Source organism: Zingiber officinale, chromosome 2B, assembly GCF_018446385.1.
Source record: "Zingiber officinale cultivar Zhangliang chromosome 2B, Zo_v1.1, whole genome shotgun sequence".
In the NCBI taxonomy this organism is placed as follows: domain Eukaryota; kingdom Viridiplantae; phylum Streptophyta; class Magnoliopsida; order Zingiberales; family Zingiberaceae; genus Zingiber; species Zingiber officinale.
In genome coordinates, this window is record NC_055989.1 from 65,254,597 (window position 1) to 65,269,803 (window position 15,207).

A 15,207-nucleotide genomic window follows, 5' to 3' on the forward strand; every position below is an offset into this window, starting at 1 on the left:
TATGTTTGAAAATTAAACTTAAAAGTTTTCAAATCTTTATACTCCCCCCAGTCAACTTGATCTTTTCTTGGATTTAAAAATTGTACTTTTGTCCTTGAATCCTGAACCAAACTCAGTTATTTTTCAAGATTAAGTGTTATTGTTTTAAGTAACTCTACACTATGATTGTTTACCCTTGTTTTTTTTTATGAATGCCAAAGGGGGAGAAGGGTTAGGTGGTTAAGTTAGCTAAACCAATTTGAAAACACAAACTAACTTTAAAACCACACAAATGCATGTTGTTTCGTACATATGCTTTCACTAACTTAACCAGGTTGTCATTCCATCAAAAAGGGGGAGATTGTTGGTGCGGGTAGCACTAACGGTCTAACCCAGGTTTTGATGAATGACAAATAGGTTAAGTTAGTTTTGTTGTTGTCTGACACTTTGATCGAGTGTGCAGGAGAAGTCCAAGCGGGTCGACGGGCTGACCGGACGCTTGGCGAGAAGTTCAGCTAGGTCGACGGGCTGACCGGATAGCTGGCGAGAAGTCCAAGCGGGTCGACGGGCTGACCGGACGCTTGGCGAGAAGTCCAGCTAGGTCGACGGGCTGACCGGATAGCTGGCGAGAAGTCCAAGCGGGTCGACGGGCTGACCGGACGCTTGGCAAGAAGTCCAGACGGGTCGACGGGCGTAAGGTAAGTCACTGGAGGGGAGTGACTGTGAGGACGCGTTCCCGGGAAGGGAACATTAGGCGTCGATCCGGCTTAGATCCATTTCGGATATCTAAGTCGAGATCGTGACTAGATTCCGGTCTCGGAAAGACGGAATCTAAGTCATACTCTTGATGCTAATTTTTATTACTTAGCGTATCTGTAAAAATGTGCTGCAGGGTTTATTTGCCTCGGACTAACACTGTTTTGCAGGTAGGGAACAGTGAGGGTCCGGGCGCCCGGAATGGCTCCGGGCGCCCGGAAGTCCGGGCGCCTGGAAGGGATCCAGGCGCCCGGAGGCAAATTTTATCCCCAGGACGACGTTGACACTTGGAGCATGCTGGTTGGGAGTGTTACGTCACATTCCAGGCGCCCGGAAGGGATCCAGGCGCCCGGAGCAGCATATAAAAGAAGCCCCAGGCAGGAGCTTCAAGATATCAGTCTTCTGAGAACTCTGAGTCCAATCACTCTGCTGCTCTGCGCTCCAACGACGTTCACAAAGCTCCGACGACTCACTCCGGCTCTCTTTTTAATTCATTGTTTGTCGGTTAGCTTTGTTTTCTTTCTTTTCATTAGCAATATTTGTACGTAAATTGTAATTATCCGAATTGCTAGTGAATTGCCCAACGAAAGTACTCAAGGAGTACGGGCCTTCGAGTAGGAGTCGTCACAGGCTCCGAACGAAGTAAAAATCAACAGTGTTCATCTCTTTACTTCTTTACTTTTCCGCTGCGTCTTAACTCGAGATTTTCGAATCGATATTCACCCCCCCTCTATCGAATCTAACGGTCTTACAGTACATTCTCCAGGAGGTACACCAAGGATCTTGCGGAGGTCATCCGGGCGGCCGGTCCTTGGCTAGGAAGATCCTGCTGGCCGGATACTTCTGGCCAACTCTACACGAGGACGCCTCTCGGACCGTCGCAACGTGTCTTTCCTGTTAGAAGTACCACAATTTCTCGCATAAGCCGACGGAGGAAATGAAAGCGTCCACAGTGTCTTGCCCGTTCGACCAGTGGGGCATGGACATCGTAGGACCTTTCCCTATGGCGACCGGACAACGGTAGTTTCTACTGGTGGTCGTCGATTACTTCTCCAAGTGGGTGGAGGTTGAGCCATTGGCCAAGATAACCGAGCAGATGGTCAAGAAATTCATCTGGCAACACATCGTCTGTCGGTTCGGCATCCCGCGTCGGCTAGTATCAGACAACGGACGACAGTTCGTCGGAAAGCAGCTCGAGAAATGGTGCAAGGGATATGACATTGAGCAGCACTTCACGTCTGTGGCGTATCCCCAAAGCAATGGTCAAGCCGAAGTAGCCAACTGGGAAATACTTCGAATTCTTAGGGCTCGGCTCGACCACATGGGAGGAAACTGGGTAGACGAGCTGCCGGGAGTCTTATGGGCCATCCGCACGACCCTTAAGGAGGGAACGGGAGTAACACCGTTCCACTTGGTGTATGGAGGCGAGGCGGTCGTCCCGGTCGAAGTCGGCATAGAGTCCGTCCGGATCCAGAACTACGATGAGACAAATTCCGAGCGGAGGCAGCTATAATTGGACTTGATCGATGAGGAGCGGGCTAAAGCGTCCGTCCGACTGATGGCTTACAGGTAGAGAATGAAGCAGAACTACAACCGCCGCATGATTCCCCGAGCATTCCAGGTGGGTGACTTGGTCTGGAAGAAAGTGAAGCCGGTCGGAGACGTAGGCAAGCTAGAGACTCCCTGGGCAGGACCCTTCAAAGTCGTCGAGAAACTTCGATCGGGGGCCTACTACTTGGAGGATGAGGATGGACGACGGCTAGATAGACCATGGAGTGCAAACCACCTCCAGCCCTATCGGGCCGGATGAAAGGTGCGCCGATGTAATACATTTCATGAATATTCCGTTCGGATGTATCCTTTGGTTGCAGGAATAAAAGTTATAAGAACAAAACAAAGGCATGAGCATTGTGCGCACAGCGGGTAGCTATATGAAGGCATGACGAAGACCCGTGTTGTTCGGCCAGGCATATATTATCTGCGCCATATGCTCGATGTCGAAGACCCGTGCCGTTCGGCCGAGCGTATAGTATCTGCGCCACATGGTCGATGTCGAAGACCCCGTGCCATTAGGCCGGGCGTATATTATCCGAGCCATAGGCTCAATGGCGAAGAACCCGTGTCGTTCGGTCAGGCGTATATTATCAAAGCTATAATCTCATTCTTGAAGACCGTCGAACAGCGACGTTAAATCTTAGAGTCAAACCGGCGATTATAAACCCTCCGGCTTGAAGACCGTCGAACAGCGACGTTAAATCTTAGAGTCAAACCGGCGACTATAAACCCTCCGGCCTGAAGACTGTCGAGCAGCAACGTTAAATCTTAGAGTCGAACCGGCGACTATAAACCCTCCGGCTTGAAGACCGTCGAGCAGCGACGTTAAATCTTAGAGTCGAACCGGCGACTCTAAACCCTCCGGCCTGAAGACCGTCGAGCAGCGACGTTAAATCTTAGAGTCGAACCGGTGACTATAAACACCCCGGCCTGAAGACCGTCGAGCAGCGACGTTAAATCTTAGAGTCAAACTGGCGACTATAAACCCTCCGGCCTAAAGACCGTCGAGCAACGACATTAAACCTTAGAGTCGAACCGGCGATTATAAACCCCCCGGCCGGAAGAAGATAATAAAATGGTCGACCTGTGAGTCGAGCGGCCGATCGGCCAAGTTACCAAAGGTACTTCGCGAACATCTAACGGGAATTCCATTTAAAGAAGTGGGTGTGTTCAGACGAGTGGTCTAGTTACAGAAAATACTTCATGAAAAATTCCCTTCGAGAACGCGGAAGGCAGGACAAGAGGCGATTAACGAGAAGGAAAGGTGCGGGGCGCGAACGGCGGTAGGTCGCCCTCCGATCGGAAGACACAGGCATTGGCGATTTAACAAAAAAAAAAAAAGTAAGCTAACGAAAGGACGGTATATCTTCATTAAAATTCAGGCCCTTAGAGCCGGTCGGAAGGATTATAAAAAACACTACTCAAGGAAAGCATAAACGGTCTTCGGGATGGAAGAAAGGAGCGCCACGTAGTCTTCAGCCGGGATGGTTGTGGAGTCGGGAAGCTGACCCTTGGATAGTTCGTCGTGGCGGCAATGGCCAACTCAAAGGCAGTATACATCCGCTCGCAGACCTTCTCAGAAAATTCGTTCGAGCGGATGTGCTGCACCTTCAGGGCTGCGACCCGGCCTGGCTCGGCCTCTTGATACTCCTTGAAGGCAGCTTGGGAAGCTTCAAGAGCCTCTTGCAAGTTCTTCAGTTCGTCCTTATGTTTGATCGCCTCCCCCGAGCGGCTAGCCTTCTCGCCGTGCAGCTGCTCCATCAACTCTTTAACTCGTTGCTCCAGGCCCCGCGCCTCGACGTTTTTCTTCTCCAGATCGACGATGGTCGTCTTCTTCCGATCGGTGGCTAGGCTTATTTTCCGGTCAAGAGTCTTGACCTGTCTTTCGAGTTCAGCCAGAGTATAGGCCTGGTCAGTCGTCTTCTTTCGCTCCGCCTCCAACAAATCTTGGGTCTTCTTGAGCTCTTTCTGCAACTCGGCATACGAGGGGCCCTGGGAGGACGGGCCGCCTGAACTCTTCAGCCTCTTCAGCTCTTCGTCCACCATGGCCAATCGGTTGGAGACAGCGATCTCCTCCACCCATCTCTGACATAAACACGAGTATTGATAGCCGATCGGAAAAAAGGCGTAAAGGACTCCGGAAGAAAACACACTTACCCCAGTGACCTGTTGCATATGACTGTTGGCCAGTTTGCCGAGCGGAATCATTGCAACACGGGCCCGAGCATCGGCCCACATCTCGGCGAGGGGCCCCTTCATGGTGATCATATGCTCGGGCACGGTCGGCCGATCAGACTGGGGCAAAAGCTCCTCGGTGGGAAGGTGCAGGGTGGCCCTTATGGTGCAGCTCTGGCCGGGAGACGTGTGAGCAGATGCAGAGGGAGCAGAGATTGGGCCGGAGAACTTGGACAAAATAGCCGAGCGCTGGACCCGGCGGGGGGCAGGTGGAAGAGTGCTGACCGGCACCGCCTCAATAGGGTTGGCAGGCAGGTTTAGTTGAGACGGAGTCCGATCGGAGGATAATGCCTCCACCATTGGAGTTTTCCCACGAGAACCGGATCCCGCTCGCTCGGATACACGATCAGCAAAAGTAGCCGACCGCAACGGTGTCTCCCTCCGGCGCTTTTTTTGTCTGAGCGGGCGCTCGTCTTCCCGATCGGAGCCTTCCTCTTGGACGACTGGTTCCCTGTTTGAAGTATCGCCTCCCGTCACCTCCACGGGGGAGGCCTGAGTGGCCGACTCCTCTGCGTTTGTCTCGCTCTCACCCTCGTGAGAGCCGACCGGAGTGATGCCCAGTTGCTCCATCTCCTTGGCGGCTGCCGCCTCAAGCGCCTCAGCCTTCCTCTTCAAAATCCCGAGCATCACAGACTCCATGACGATATTTGCTGCAAAGGAAAAATAAGAAAATCAGTTAGCACTCAAAGTACACGTGCGGGTGAAATTCTTACCGAAGCTGCTCGAGAGTGGAGTACGGCTCGGACTCAGACCGAATATATACAGCACGCCTTCAGGCAAAAGCTTGTTGATATCGAGCTTCAGACCGGCAAGCATGTTCGCGGCCTCGAGGTAGTCTGGTCGGGTCTTAAATCTTTTCAGCTCAAGAGAAGTAGGCGGTCCGACCTGCCATTTGGTTCGGAAGGGAGCCCGCTCGGGGAGACGAAGATAAAAGTAGTACTCCTTCCAGTGTTTATTGGAGGAAGGAAGTTTATCAAAGAAGACTAGACCGGGCCGAGCCTGGAACAGATAGGTACCCAGCTCAGACTGCTTGGGATAATAAAAATAATAAAAAATTTCCGGTCGGAGGGGTATGCGGTGTATCTTGAACAATACCACCACTCCACACAAAAGGCGAAAAGTATTGGGAACTAATTCGGCGAGCGGAAGACCAAAGAAGTTGCAAACGTCGGCGAAGAAGGGGTGAAGAGGAAACCGTAGACCGGCTGTGAATTGGTCGCGGAAAAAACAGATGGCTCCGCTCGGCGGTTTGTGAGGCCGAGCGGTTGGTGAGGGTAGAATAAGTTCAAAGTCGGACGGAATGTCAAAACCATCAAGAAAAGCCTCGGCGTCACGCCGATCGAAGCGAGACTCCATGGTAGTATATCAGGGACCTAAAGTGAGGTCTGTTGGTCGGGAAGAACTGGCCATTGTCCGATCGGGCAAGACAGCAAAAGGCAAGAAAATAGAAAATGGCACACGGCAAGGAGACGAGGAAAGGGACAGCGACCAGAAGACGAGAATTCGACAAAAAAGACGAGAAAACAGAGAGGAAAGGCGGAGGAACCTTACAAAGAAGCTGGGGATCGAAGGAAGACGGCGGGGAATCGTCGGAGAACGGTGAAGCGGAGTCGCCGGAACGCTGAAGCACCGAAGAAAGGCGGCGGGACACGCGAAGGCAAAAGTGTGGCGGAAGAGAAAGATGACGGCTTTATAAGGTCGGGCCCGATCGGCCTCGACCGTCCGATGCAGGTCACAGGAACCGAAGCCCCCATCGGGCCGTTCATTTCAAACCACCGATGTCCCATCGGACACATCGCCGAGCCATACGATGACGCCAGCGGAGGCGCCACGTGGCACCATGCCATAGGGATGCATTTAATGAGCGTTATTACGGCACGCAGCGCGCGTGCTCGGTCTTAATGGAGAGGATTTGCACGAATCCCGAGAAGATCCGAAGGGCGTCAGCGGTGACTAACAACACGGCAGTAAAGCCAGCGCTCGGAAGGAGCCGAGCGGCCGGGGGGAGGGGCATTCCAGAGTGGCAGGACGATGTCATTTAGGCCGACCAGCAGTCCAGTCAGTCGGGTTTAGCGCCTCCTTCGACTAGACTTGAAGGGGAGGCATGTGATCCGGTGATGAGGACGGGGGACCCTCGTGGGCGGAAGGCCAACGACACATGGAGGTCAAAGGTCAAGAGATTCAACCCTGAACCCCGGCCGTGAATCCCCTCGCCGAATGAAAGACAACCCGACTAGGGGTCGGGTTTCCGATGCTCAAGGTAAAAAGATTTCATGGTCGAGCAGGTTGTTCGTTCGGCCGGGGCACAAGGCAACAAAGTCAGGCAGGAGCAATCTGATCCGAGCATACGACCGAGGCAGAAGTGATACGCCCGCCGAGCGGCCCAACCGCTCGGCCCTGGAACAGACAGGAAGCGTAAGAGGACAAAGGAGACAGGGGATAACATCCTCCTCGAGGCATTTGCCACAGACAGGCAGCAGGGTTGGCGGCCGAGCCATACACAGGATCGTACGGTGGAAGCTTCCACCGTCACATCCGGGATATGCTTGGACGATTGCGGAATGACGCCAGAGGTACTTTTCTGACAGAGGCTCGTTAAGGTAAGTTTGGGGAAGCGTGCACGCATAGAGAAGCGTGCACGCGCCTCCCCGGATCCTATATAAGGACCCCCAGATGTCGACGAAGGTATGTGCAAATCTATACTGTAGCCACAGTTACGCTGCCTCTCTCGTTGCTTGACTTGAGCGTCGGAGGGCCGTCGCCGGGAAACCCCTCCCGGCTCGGCTTCTTTGCAGGTTCGCCGGAGATCTACACCAACAGTCGGATACAGCGGAGCGTGCCCCGCCCCCAGCGTCCGTCGACTCAGCGATCAGACAGGATCACATAGTATAATCAATTAGGCGAAGATAACAATATTATCGTTGTACAATTTCTTACAATTAAAATATCTCTCCAAAAAACAATATATATTTCACTAGTTTATCCATCTTAATCACTGCCAAAAATAAAATAAAAATAAACAACTATTTTAGAGAAGAAACTTAGCTAAATGCTAATTACTCGAACATAGAAGCTTTACATCATTAAAAAAAAAAACTTCTAATCGAGGAGGATGAATTATACAATGCATTTTCCATTGTTCTTTTAGCTAATTGCAAGTTTGCTAACTCACTCATGTGTTCTTCGATAAGAATTGATAAAATCTTTCTTCATTCCAAGTAGGTTGATCTTAAATCGAAAAACTATCTGTGCTAGATTGGGAATATCTAAAGATAAATGAGAGACTAAACTGGATTAAAGATTAAGAATAAACTCCTTCCTTTTAACACTTCTAAAAAAGGTTTAGATAGCAAAAAAAATGCAGAATGATAGACAAACTCAGAATTCATTCACAAGGAGATGCAATCTTTCTTACATCAGAAGGCATAAACGCCATGATCATGAGCAAAACCAGTATGCCGATCGGGAGCAATAGGATGACGAGTGGAGGGGGAGGCAAAACAGGCAGTATAAGTGGAAGTATCAGCAGTGAAGCAGTGAGGCAGAGAAGTACTAAAAATGACTCTGTGCTGAAGTAGTTCTTGGAGAAGGTTCTTTCGCCCGGTTCTCGCGGTTTTAGGGTGAAGCTATTCTTCTTGGACCTGCCCTCCATTGGAACACCACGCCAGTAGAGCGGCATCTAGACTTAACTCTTTCTGCTCATGGATCACCAAATCCGCGAAAGACTTCTTAATCTTCAGGACAAGTTATATCATCTGCTTCAATTGACAAATTCGATCAAGGCTGAAAACTGAGATGAAAACTCATAAATCTATGTCTTCCCCTAGCCTGGGAACAAAAGAGCCCTGAAAGGAAATGAAGATGAACTGAATTCTCACCTCAATTGAGAACGCATGAGAAAGGCACAGCAGCAAAAAAGAGTGCCATAGTAGAGGACCGTTTACTGAAACATGAAGCGAAGAACCAATATCAACTTTTCTGTAAAGAAGAAGAGCTTCAGATAAAGATTCGAGAAGACAAACAGGAGATGGCAGTCTTTACATAACCAGACTCAATTCTTTGTGTTGAGTGGAAGCATCACCAGATCCACTGCATCCTTCCCAATTCTCGATCGACAGTACACGTCTATAAAAATGGAAGGTGGAGTGAAACTTAAAGAGGGGTGTAAATCATGCTCCATCTATTTGTGGAAATAAAACTATAGAAATCAGCAACTTAGAAATCAAACTTCAGAGCAGGATTTTTCTTATTTGTTGTCAGTTTTGACAGAAATCCAATGGAGATGGTCCCGACAAATATGACATAAGCTGACAAGGAGACACAAGGTCGAAGTGAGTAATTGAAAATGTTTTATCTTATTGCTCCCAAAGGCCAAAGACAGGAAGGTTCCCTTCACCTAGCCATCTCCAGTAACCTTCACTAAGTCTTTTTCTTTGGCCTCCTCTAAACCCCCCACATGTCGATAAACTTCCACTCCGTGGACCATTTAAGTATAATGTAAAAACTTAGAGTCGTGCACCAATTCAGCAAGGGTGGGAGACTTTGAATCATTACATTGAAGGGCATTTTATCCAACAAAAATGTGTTCTTATAATAATTGATAATATCTTCATTCGAGAAAAGACATTGTAAACTTATTTGTAAATTAGTTTGCGTTGTAAACCTTACTCCTACAATGTTGATAAACTTATCCTTAGACTCTTAATTTATAGATCAAATAGCTATTCATTTTGTGCAATGCAAGTGTTTTGAAAATCAATTTGCATCGTTGAAACCATAAGATGAACATTTCAGATTTCTACGTGTCTAGAATGTATTTCTACCCTAATAGTGCTTTAAAATGATTTATGAAACAACTTGTTATAAATTATCTGCAATTTGTAAATCAAATTGCAGTATGAAACAGCATTGCAAGTTGAACATTACAGCACCTCTTGAAAAATAATCACAGCCAAGAGCATTATGAGCTGAAGAAGAAGAAAAAAAAAGATCATAACAATAATATCAACACAAACCAAATTACTTCAAAATTCTAACCTCTCAGTCAGATTTCTGGATGATTCTGTCAAAGGAAAGTGACTCGAAACATTGAAACAGAAACCAAAAAAAAAAAAGAAGAAAGCATTCAGCTGACACAAAACTGTTGAAAAGGAAATCACTTGCGCATTTCATCAAACACTTGGCGTGCATATTGTAAGCTAGTAGTACCTGATAGATAATCGGCATCTCCTTTTCTGCCCCAACTTTCTCGATCGTACGAATTAAATGCCACCGGAGTCGAGCAGAATATGGCCATCCTCGAGCCACGTAGCCGGTGACACATCACATGCATGCATTGGGATGGGGAGAGATGCTGTGAGCTGAACCTGGTCAGGAGCAGGAGCTTGGCGTTCGCTCTCATGGTGGGGGAGGGCACTCCATTGAGTGCTTCGGCAGTCGGTGGCCCAGCGAGCAGTTCGCTGGTTCTTAAATAAGAGGCCACAAAAGGCAAGCTTTGTCCGGATACTCGTTGGCGCTTCCTCCAATGGCACGGCAGATATTGATTCAGTACAGAAGCTCTTTGATTAAAAAAATATTGCTAGGGTTTTGGGGCTCGTGCGTGGTTGGGATTGAGCAAGTAAGGAAGGGACCATGTTGTTTGTTTGTTTGAGGGTGTCTAGTAGCTTAGTGGGTCGGAGTCGAGCCCGACCAAGGTCTAATAATTCGTGATGGATTGTGCCCCGATAAGTTCTATAAATTTCATATAAAAAGAAAGCAAAGATTCATTAAATATAAAAAGAAAGCAAAGATTCATTAAATATAATTTTATAAGATATAAACGAGCTAAGTTGTTTAAATGGGTTCAAATTTATCGAGGAGCATTACTCAAGATTTTAATTGAGAGCAACTATTTATTATTCTTATAATTTATATTAAATTTTTATTTATTTATAAAATTTATACTATTTTTTTTTTTAATATATTATAAATACTATATTAAAAAACATTAAAAAAATAAAAATCATAAATATTATTTAAATTCAATAGTATGGGTATATATATTTGTTCGGATTTGACTTGGAGCATCTAGAATTGATTCAGACACTCCTGTACAAATTGGTAGAGGAGTTGGGAATGAATCCAGACGCCTCTATCCATTTCAGTATTTTTTAAAAAAATTTTTTTTGCTTATTTTAAGATATATTATATATATTTAGGGTTCAAAATTTTAAGATTTAGAAATTAGGTTATAATGAGTTTGAACCAATAAGATTTTTTCTATAGTGTTCAAGTTCCCTCTTAAGTTATAGTGTTCAAAATTAAAAATTTTAGATACTCATGGGGTATATTATTTGTATTTAGGGTCTAAGATTTTAAGATTTAATGGTTGTGTTATAATATATTTAAATTAATAAGATTTTCTCTTTAGGATTCATACTTCTTAGTTAGGTTATAGTGTTCAGATAAAAATAAAATAAAATGTCATGTGGTATAATATATTTATTTAAGAATATTTGGGTTTAAATTTTAAAGAATTTTTTATTTAAACAAAAATAAATTAAGATGCCTGGATTAAATTTTACAAAAATAAAAAGAATGGAGGTATATGTATAACAAGTTTAATTATCGAACATCTCATTCATTTAGGCAAAAAAACCTTCCATTCACCGACAAAGCCAAGTGTTCCAACTTTTCAAAATTCACCATGTGGTTCTCTATTTACACCGGTAATATATGTCCCCTCGAATAGGTCTAGTGGCTAGTACATGAGGTGTTATCATAATGAGATCTGGAGTTCAAATCTCGGTAAAACCGAGGTAAATACCTTCCTTATGTGCTAGTCACTATTCCAAAGGTTAGTAGCCGCCCGTGATTTACCTCCTCCGTGTTGGCCCTGGGACGGATTGACGGGGGCACTGGGGGTGAGCATATTCATCTTTTACCATAATTTACACCGGCAATATGCCCTTTTTTACCTAAAAACTCTTTTTGTTTTTTTTTAGGATGACTTATTAGAACAATGGATCTTTTAATAGACAGTATCTTAGGAAAAAAAATCTCTTTCATCTCTTAGTAATATGACGTTCGATTATAAGTTAATTTAAAATTTTATCTTCATTTACGCAAATTGGTGATGGATTATGAGGGGTGCATCAAGTGAGTGTAATTATTTTTTACTATAATTATTTTTTTTAATAATTCAGGTATTCTAACTTTCCAAATCGACTAATCCGAGAAGTGACCAATCCGACCCTGTGAAAATTTTTCATCGGTTACCAGAGTAAATTGGAAATTGCTCGTAGAGCCCTATCTAAGCAGTCAGCGTTTTTAGAATTTTCATTCCACTAAAAAAATCCCTACAATATGCTACAGTTAAAATTTAACTCTAAATATCTAGTTAACCATTTGATTAGGTTAACCTAATCGCTGCACCATTGTCCCAAGGAAAAAATATTTGGCGTTCGATTATAATTAATTCAAAAATTTATCTCCATTCACGTAAATTGGTGATGGACCACTACAAAAAATACTATTATTACCGACTGAATATTTCGTCGGTATTCCGTCGGTACGGAATTCATAGTATCGGAAGTATTTTGGTCGGAATTCACTTTACCAACGGATATACTATTCCGTCGGTAATTTCCGACGGCATTATATTTTCCGTCGGTATGTTATTGACTGCATATTTTATCCGTCGGTAAAAAAACAAACGGTGGTAAACGGAGATTCCCGACGGAATCAGTTATTCCGTCAGTACCTACCGACGGAATCACTGTTTCTGTCGGTAATTACCGACGGGATCAGTGATTCCGTTGGCGATATATCGCAAACGTTAACTGTTCTTTCGATATTTTACCAACGAAAACTATAATTCCGTCGGTAAAAAACTGAAAATTTTTTGAAACCCATCCCATGTTTTGCTCGTTTCCCATATACAATTTTAATACAAATACAAACCATCACAAGCGATGGCATCACAAACACAATTCATGCATATATCGCAATCCACACAATATATTAACAATATACAACAACAAGAACACAATATAAATCAATCCACAATCTCCAAAATACAACATAGAACAAATACATAAACATAATTGAACGACAAATAGAAAATCTTCAAAATATAATAGAATCTAAGTATCAAGTTCTCACAATCATAAGTATGTAAAAGTATATAAGTGAATGACAAATACAAAATATCCAAAATACATACCATGATACATCACCTATACATATATCCGAATATAATCCTGTAAAAGTCAAATACAATAGATTATGATTAGAATAAATCGATGCAAATGTAATATAACTCAAACATTGTTATATATAACTAATTTTACTTGTAAAAAAAAATACCTGGTTTATATTTTGGATAACCAATAATAGTGGTGATGGTGAATGTATCAGTATGGACTCCTGAAAAATGTAAAACACTTTAAGATAAGCATCTAATAATATCCCAATAGAATAAATATATTTGACTTAATGAATTTCTAAAAAAATTTAAAAAAAATCAAGTTATAGTTAAACATACCTCAAAAAAATCTAATAATCAGCGGGGTCTGATGGGTCTCGGTTCTCCTTTGACTGGGGCTATTGTGATGGATCCCGTTGTGCAATGATTGCTTGCATCTGGGCCAATGCCTGCTCCTGTGCAGCCCACTTCTTCTCCCACCTCTGATCCATGGTAGTCATCTGAGTCTTCAATTCTTGGTTTTCTTTTCTTAATGACTCCACCTTAGAAGAAGAAGAAGAGGAACTCGCACAACCCCTAGGAGTCCTCGAGCGATCAAATACCACCTTGGCCTGGGAGCCAAGGCCGTAGAGGGAGGAGTTCTTTGTCTTTCCACCCACAACATCATAATAAATTTCATTTATTTCCTGGGTGGATAGATCCTGTGACTCCCCTCCCTCTACTGGTGGCTGAGATGCCTGAGCAACCCTGCTTGTCATTTCCTCCTGTGTAGAAAAAATATACAATTTATATCTTATGCATAATTATTAAAGCTAATTAATCATTATTAAAGATTAAATATAAATTGCAAGTTAATAATTCAAACCCCAATGTTCTTTGATCGATCATCACTATATGTGCCATCCTTTCTCTAATGAGTCTTGAGAAAGATCTCTAAGCAAGTGGGTTGTCTTTCTAAAGAACGCTCCTGTATGCACAAATAAGTTTGGCTAAAATTATATAAGTTCATTAATAAATAAAAATTTAATTTATATAACTTTAAATTAAAATCACCAGATCCATAGCGTGCTCAACAATGGATCGAAATCCTGATGTATGCCGAGCAGATCCGGTACTCGGGTCACCTGACTCTGTATTCCTATTCGCTCGAGCTTTTAGAGCCTTTGTCTGCCATCTTTCTGCAGACCAAGTGGCCGCCCATGCACTCCAAATCTCGTCGGATACATAAGCAGGCCGTGTGTCATCCTTTCTCACATAGTATAATAGGTCTTTGTACAACCTTGCACAATAAATATTCTATTTATACAAAGATCTGAACCTTTTCCTAGCTACCATGTGTTCTTTTAAATTAAATTTTGGATCTCCTGCGGAACTTAACACGTTTGATCCAAAACTTAATCTATTTGTTCTTTTAGGTTTTGACTTGGATCTCCTGCGGAACTTAACACGTTCGACCCAAGTCTCCTTAAGTTATTAATTCCATTAAATATTAATTTCCATAAAAGGTTCCCAGTACTGACGTGGCGAGGCACATGGCCTTCTTGGATATGGGAGCAACCACCACCGACTAGACAAAACCTTTAATAGAAAGCTAATATTTAATTTCCTAAAATAACTTTAGGTTAACCAAAGAGAACAATCAAATCACAAGGAAAAGAAAGAAACAAAAGAACACAACTTCGAAAAAACATATTCGAAATACTAGAACGTAAGCCTCTTGTATTTGGTATTATTTCCATAAATAACTAGCATGATGCGGAAATAGAAATTACTAGTTATACCTTGTAGAAAAACCTCTTGATCTTCTACCGTATTCCTCTTCTAACCTCGGACGTTGTGTGGGCAACGATCTACCAAGATGAGAAACCACCAACCACCTTCTTCTCCTCCAAGCAAGGTTCGGCCACAAAGGAAGAACTTTACCAAAGAAGAAAATCAAAATACTAACCAAGCTCCAAGAGATGCTAGCTTTCTCTCCTTCTTCTTCTTCTTCTCCAAGTAGTATCCGGCCACCACAAGAACTCCAAGAAAGATGAAGTATTCGGCCACCACAAGAGGAAGAGAGGGAGAGGATAATGGCCGGCCACAACACCAAGGAAAAAGAGAGAGAAAACAATAGAGGTTGTATCTCATGAAGGCACCCCTACCCCTTCTTTTATATTCCTTGGCCTAGGCAAATTAGGAAATTTATTTACAATAAAATTTCCTTAATTTCCTTGACATGATTTATTTGAGAAAAATAAAATAAAATTTCCCAAATAAACTCTAATGGCCGGCCACATCAAGAGGAAGCAAATTGGACAAGTTTCAATCAACAATTAAAACTTTCCTTATTTGTTTCCGGAAATTTTAAAAAATAAAATTTCTCTTTAAAAATCTCTTCATGGTTAATAAAAGGAAATATCTATAATTTTAATTTTATTAACATGTGAATAATTTTAAAGAGAAAAATAAAAAACTCTCCAATCTACAAATAAGGAAAGAGATATAATCTCTTT

The 15,207-nt window shown here is 43.8% G+C and overlaps 1 long non-coding RNA gene across 1 annotated transcript; it reads right to left on the reverse strand.

Annotated features, from left to right (window-relative positions):
- Positions 1 to 8,202: 8,202 nt before the first annotated feature.
- On the reverse strand, positions 8,203 to 9,481 carry LOC122045736. The gene is made up of 3 exons (XR_006130091.1): positions 8,566 to 9,481; positions 8,403 to 8,467; positions 8,203 to 8,279 (listed from the first exon to the last, which is right to left on the reverse strand). It is a non-coding gene; the product is annotated as an uncharacterized LOC122045736 (long non-coding RNA).
- Between the last annotated feature and the right edge of the window lie 5,726 nt (positions 9,482 to 15,207).